The sequence below is a fragment of the Dermacentor variabilis genome, chromosome 2 (assembly GCF_050947875.1).
Source record: "Dermacentor variabilis isolate Ectoservices chromosome 2, ASM5094787v1, whole genome shotgun sequence".
In the NCBI taxonomy this organism is placed as follows: domain Eukaryota; kingdom Metazoa; phylum Arthropoda; class Arachnida; order Ixodida; family Ixodidae; genus Dermacentor; species Dermacentor variabilis.
The window spans coordinates 223,589,967-223,597,232 of record NC_134569.1 but is presented as its reverse complement, the minus strand read 5'-3'; positions in this window follow the sequence as shown (position 1 = coordinate 223,597,232).

Below are 7,266 nucleotides of genomic sequence, written 5' to 3'. Positions count from 1 at the left end.
CATCGCACCGTGATTGCAAAGCTTTCGCATTCATCGACGTAGGGATAACAAAGTGGCCCTCAATTCCTTGAGAGCGCCGTTCTTAGGCGCCCGTTTCTGAGGCGAGCGTCGGCATCGTACCTCGTAAAGGCCGCTGTACATGGAGCGCTTTTGTCGGCTAATTTCGCACAGCAGAAGACGCCGCAGCGGCGTCACGCCCAACTTCCGCTGGCTGGGGATACATGGAGCGAAAAAGCGGCGGGTGCCGCCTCAGTGTGGCCAGACAAGGCGAGAGTGTTTTATTCAACATGAAATGCAGAAATAATGTTTAATGACCTTTCTTATTTCTTTACAAAGACAAAATACAAAAGAAAAACCCTAAATCTGTCTCTAAAGCTCATTCAGTTGCTTTTCATATTGTATCAGTATATTTTGTGCCTGCTTAGCAGAGAGATTGCGTTTGAAATAAGCGGTGTGTCCACGCTGTGAGTCACCCGCCGTGGTTGCTCAGTGGCTATGGTGCTAGGCTGCTGAGCACGAGGTCGCGGGATCGAATCCCGGCCACGGCGGCCGCATTTCGATGGGGGCGAAAATACCCGTGTACTTAGATTTAGGTGCACGTTAAAGAACCCCAGGTGGTCGAAATTTCCGGAGTCCTCCACTACGGCGTGCCTCATAATCAGAAAGTGGTTTTGGCACGTAAAACCATAATTTAATTTTTTACTTTTAGCGCTGTGAGTAATCGGAAAATATTGACGTAAAGACGTACATCCGTCGTTATAATCTTTATAATCCACCCTTCCACTATCGCACAATATGGGACGCTTCTGCATCGCGCAGATAAGCTTATCCTTAAATTCCACGTCAGCTGCCTTTCAATTCATGACCGTGTTGCTAACACAAAGCGCCAAGCCCGCGAACAGTGAAGCGCGTGCGCGAAAAGCACGTGCTTGCGAGGAAAACGGAAGTGGCGGAGTTGTCGACCAGTGAGCCATGATTGACTGCCCTTGCTAGCCGCTTCCGGCAGCGTCTGACGGCGCTTGTCAAACGTCTGGCGGGTCCTTATCGAGGTGGCGGACGTTTTTTTGACGCCGGGCGTCGAATGCAAGCCGCAGGGCGAAAACCGCAGGCTTGCCGCCGTAAATGCGCTCCATGTATCCCGGCCTTAACGGAGCGAACGAGCACAGCGAAATATCATAGAAAACGCGGTGCGCAGCAGTCGATAAAGGCCGGCGAGTGCGATGATAGCGGTAAGAAATCGGACGAGGATGGTGCAGCGCAACAATGATGCGGAGAACGGAAGAGGAGGGTATGGCGAAAGCGTGACCAGAAAAGCGTCATGGCGCGCAAGACGAACTATGGCTTCGATGGCTTCGAGACGGCACCTGAATAGCCCGCATCCTAAAGCCCCTTGATAATTTGAAAGTAGCAACACTCTCTTCCCTGTGGCGCTTTCCTCCTCGATTCTCCTCGCCCGCCGGCTGCGCGCGGCACGCTTTTTGTCCTGGGCTCCCGCGGACGGGCCGCAGCATTTTATGGAGGCGTGTTATTTTGGGCAAGTTGCGCGCCCCAGTGCTGTAGAAAATTTTGAGTAAGGCTGATAGCAGCATCGATAATGCTGAACGCAACGTCTATGAAGAGGCTGGTTTTTCTTAAAGCCGTATGAAAGGGGAAACGAGATGTAAAAGGAGCTTTGAGGTTAGTTCTATGCCCCAGACAATTTTTCTGCCACATGATGAGATGCTTTACTTTGTGCGTTTGATCTAGTATTGCTTGTGGCACATCCCTTTCTGTGTGGCTTACTAAGTGAGAGCCTTAGATCTCTGTTTTAAGGTCACGTTATGAGCTGCAGAAAACATCACGTGACCGAAGGAAGGCCGGAAGTGAACCGTAGCACGTGCCGCCGTGTATAAGAAATGATTATTCATTAGCAAAGTAACAATTCATCAGTGGTTGGATTAAAAATAAGTAAGGAGGATAAAGGTGTGAAGGAGAATTAAGGTGGATTTAAAGTCGATGAAGGTAGATTAGGGTGAATTACGGTGCATTAAGTTGCACTAGGGAGGATAACAATGGATTAAAGCGAATAACGAAGGATTAGGGGGATTAAGGAGGGTTAAGGAGGATTAGGGTGGATTAAGGTCGAATAAAGTCGATGGCGGTGGATTAGTGTGCATTAATGAGGATTATCGTGGATGATCAGGGTGGATAAAAGTGAATGAATAAGAATTCGAGGAAATGAGGTAGGATTAACGTGCGATGAATATTAGAGTGGATTAGGAGGCTTAAGGTGCATTAAAGACAATTAGAGGGGATTACGGTTGATGAAGGAGTATGAATGTCTTCTCCCTCCCGTTGTCAGTCTCGTTCGCCCCCGTCACGCTGTGGTCCTTCTCCGACCTACTCGCCGCACCCCCAACCGGAAAACTAGACAGTGCAGCTTCTGGAGGTGAAGCTGGAATGACGACATTAGCACGAAATCCTCGCTTCACATTACCCACGAACAAGAATCCTTTGGACGTGCTCGTCGACAATGTTCCTGTGTGCGCGTTGATTGACACCGGAGCGCATGTGTCCATTATGAGTGCTGCTCTTCGCCTTCGGCTCAAGAAAGTTCTGACGCCCGCCCCGAACCGAGTTGTACAAGACGCCGAAGGAGGGACTGTCGCTACTGTTGGCATGTGCTCTGCCCGACTCACCATTGCTGAGAGACACACCGTCGTTCTCTTCACCGTCATCGATCATTGCCCTCACGAACTCATTCTCGGTCTGGATTTCCTTGCCAATCATTCTGCCCTCATTGACTGTTTGGCCGGCTCACTTCGCCTTGACTTGCCTCTTCTTGCCTGCCCTATCGACCCGCCTCCAAGCCGTTTGAGCTGCATGGATTTTATTCACCTAGCGCCTCAATCTGTGACGCACATCGGCTTGTTGTCCTCACCAGCTGAACCTGACGATAATTACGTGGTCGCACCAATTCCGGCAGTTATACTTACACATGGTGTTACCGTGCCGCACACTGTGCTAAAATTACTGGCAACCGCACCTGCCTTCCCCTTGTCAATTTCGCGCTAACCACGCAAGTTCTACCTCTGGGGATTTCATTGGCTATAATTAGCGCTTTGCAGGATGATGAGATCGAGCCATTCACAGTGGAAGATCGTCACAACTCAGCCCATACCGTGACGTCATCGCACGGTACTGACGTCGACATTGAGAAGATGGTTTCCTCTGACCTTACACCTGCTCAAGCTGAAGCTCTTTGCCGCGTTCTTGAAGGCTATCGCGACATTTTTGACTTTGACAATCGACCCTTAGGTCAAACGTCCGCCGTGACCCATGGCATAAACACTGGCGATGCGAACCCTATTCACCGACGTCCATATCGTGTTTCTGCGGCAGAACGAGCTGTTATCTAACAGGAAGTCAAAAAGATGCTTGCAAAGGACATTATCGAGCCTTCCTGTAGTCCCTGGGCTTCTCCCGTCGTACTTCTCAAAAAGAAGGAAGGAACGTGGCGTTTTTGTGTAGATTATCGCCACCTGAACAAAATCACAAAAAAGGACGTGTACCCTTTGCCACATATTGATGAGGCTCTAGACTGCCTGTACGGAGCCCCCTATTTTTCTTCTATCGACTTACGGTGCGGCTACTGGCAGAATAACGTCGACGACATGGACAGAGAGAAGACTGTATTTGTTACCCCTGACGGCCTTTATCAGTTCAAGGTGATGCCTTTCGGTCTCTGTAACGCGCCCGCCACCTTCGAAAGAATGCTGGCCTCTTTGCTTGTTTTAGAGGTTCAAGTGGTCCACCTGTTCGTGCTATCCGGACGACCGTCATCGTTTATTCGCCCACATTTGACACGCATCTAGACCGTCTTTCAGCGATTGTTGACGTGTTCCGCCGTTCCTGTCTCCAGTTGAACTCGTCAAAATGTCACTTCGCTCGCCGCCAAATCACCGTCTTTGGACACCTCGTGGACGCCAGAGGCGTGAGACCTGATCCGGACAAAATTCGCGCCGTTAAGAACTTTCCTGTTCCGAAGTCTACAAAGGACGTTCGTAGTTTCGTAGGGCTATGCTCTTATTTCCGACGCTTTGTGAAGGATTTTGCGACCATCGCACGTCCCCTTACCGACCTCTTGCAGAAAGACGCCCCATTTTCTTGGGGACCTCACCATGCCGAATCGTTTTCGCAGCTCACTACTCTCCTTACCACGCCTCCAATTCTGGCCCACTTTGACCCGTCTGCCTCAACGGAAGTTCGAACTGATGCCAGTGGTCACGGCATACGATCAGTGCTAGCACAGCGCCAGCGTGGACATGATCGCGCTATAGCCTATGCCAGCCGACTTGTATCACCCGCCGAGCGCAATTATTCAATCACAGAGCGCGAGTGCCTCGCTCTTGTGTGGGCTGCTGCGAAGTTTCGTCCATACTTGTAGGGACGCCCCTTCTGTGTCATCACTGATCACCACGCGCTCTGTTGGCTTTCCTCGCTTAAGGACCCCACGGGACGACTCGCTCGCTGGGCGTTACGCCTGCAAGAATATACGTTCTCCGTGGTATATAAGACGGGACGCTTGCACCAGGATGCCGATTGTTTGTCCCACTACCCCGTCGACAAACAATTCATGCGGACGTCATCGCTTGCGTTTTCTCTGTGTCCCAGTTGCTTGAAATCGGCAACGAGCAACGCAGCGATCCTTCATTACGAGTCCTCATCGACCATCTGGAGTCAACGCCTGGCGACGCCTCTCTCCGCATGTTTCTCCTTAAGGAGGGGACATTAAAGGATAAGAGCAGATTGGGTGAGGGAACAAACGCGAGTTAATGACATCTTAGTTGAAATCAAGAAAAAGAAATGGGGGCATGGGCAGGACATGTAATGAGGAGAGAAAATAACCGATGGTCATTAGGAGTTACGGACTGGATTCCAAGGGAAGGGAAGCGTAGCAGGAGGCGGCAGAAAGTTAGGTGGGCGGATGAGATTAAGAAGTTTGCCGGGACGACATGGCCACAATCAGTACATGACCGGGGTTGTTGTAGAAGTATGGGAGAGGCCTTTGCCCTGCAGTGGGCGTAACCAGGCTGATGATGATTATACCGCCGCAATCTCGATCCACACGGCCTTGACCTTCTGCTCGTAATTACATCGCACCTGCGTTCGGCTGTCCTCCAACAACTTTATGACGCTCCCTTGGCTAGACACTTGGGCGGCTCGCGCACATACCACTGCGTACGACGTCGATTCATTTGGCCGGGTCTCGCACGCTCCGTGCGGCGCTACATTGCCGCTTGTGAGCCCTGTCAGTGCCGGAAGAAGCCCTCCACACCTCCAGCTGGATGTCTCCAGCTGATCGACATCCCTCCGGAACCCTTTTTCCGTGTTGGCCTAGACCTGCTTGGACCGTTTCCTCTCTCGGGCTCCGGAAATAAATGGCTCGCCACGCGGTACGCAATCACCAGAGCCCTCCCGACAAGTTGTGCTACTGACGTTGCTGACTTTCGGCTCTATGACATAATTTTAGTGCACGGTGCTCCGCGCCAATTACTCGCTAACCGTGGCCGCAGCTTTCTGTCGGCAGTCGTCGAGGGCATCCTCCGCTCCTGCTCGACAAAGCACAAGTTCAGTACGTCCTACCACCCACAGACCAACGGCCTCACGGAGCGCCTCAACCAGACCATCACCGTCATGCTTGCGAAGTGCGTCGCCACCGACCACCACGACTGGGATCTTCACTTACCATATGTGACGTTCGCGTATAATTCATCGCGTCACGACACCACCGGCTATTCACCATTCTATCTCCTAATGGCCGAGAACCCGCGTTGCCCTTAGACACTTTGTTGCCCTCGGCCAAACGTTCAGCCACTGAATACGCCTGCGACGCGACCTCACACGCCGACCACGCGCGCCAGCTCGCCCGCACCCATCTCGAGGCTTCACAGGAGCATCAGAGACGCCTCTATGATTGCCATCATCGCGACGGGCACTTTACTCCGTGTTCTCTGGTGCTTCTCTCGTCACCCATTCGACGTGTGGTCCTTTCCGAAAAGCTGATGTCGTGCTACACAGGCCAATACCGTGTGGTGCGACAAGTGACCGATGTCACGTATGAAGTCATCCCCGACGACCTCTCAGCGTCATCATCGGCTGCAAGTGACATCGTTCACGTGGCGAGACTAAAGCCACACCACACACCTTTAACCGCGGATGTGTCGATTAAGCACCGGGACGGTGCTTCTACTGCGGGGGGTGATGCTATGAAACAGCCGCCACAGTATGGCTGCACTGAAGAGGAAGAAGACGACGTGGGCCCGCTTGATATAGCGCCGCCATTTTGGCCTTCCGTTAGGGTCCCTGTAAATAAATTGTATATAGCATTGGGCTTCAGCTACACGTAACATTATTATGGTGAATTAAGACGGATTAAGGTACATAAGCAAGATTAAGGCCGACTAAGGTGGATGAAGGAGTAGTATGGATTAAGGTTTATTACAGTAGGCTGTCCAACTTTAATTCTCCTACATACACCTTAATCCTCCTTCATACGCCTTAGTCCTTATTCATGCGCCTTAATCCACCTTAATCCTAATTATTACACCCTAATCTATTCTGGTCGGTCTTAATCCTCTTTTATCAACCCTAATCGACTTTAACCCTCGTGAATCCACCTTAATCCTCTCTAATCCTTCTTCTTTACCCTAGTCCACCCTAATTGGTCTTAATACTCATTCATCAACGCTAATTCACCTTAATCCATCCTAATCCTCCTTCATCCACCTTAATCCTCTTTCATACACCTTAATCCTTACTCATGTTCCTTAATCCTCCTTAGTACACTGTAATCCTCCTTAATCATCTTTAATATGCTCTAATCCACTTCTATCCTCCCTAATCCATCTTAGTTCAATCACTAATGCATCATTAAATAACTTTGGTAATCATTCTCTTATACAGGGATTGACATGCTTTGGGTCGCCTCTGGCTTTCCTTAGGTCACGTGATATCTTCTGTTCACAACGCGACCTTGAAACAGTGATCTAAAGGCTTCCGCCTTAAAGCTAAAAAAAACGCTATGTGGGTCAGCTAGCGCTCTGCATCTGCAATAATGCGGGTATACTTGCCACTAATTTTTTCAGGGCTTGCATTCATTGTGAATGACTGACGCACAGATTGCTGTAAGCTAGAAATAATAGCTCGTCTACAAGCCGCTATTTCAATTCTCAGTATAACAAGCAACGGATCCTAACAGTCACTAAATGTACTTCCCAGAGGCTA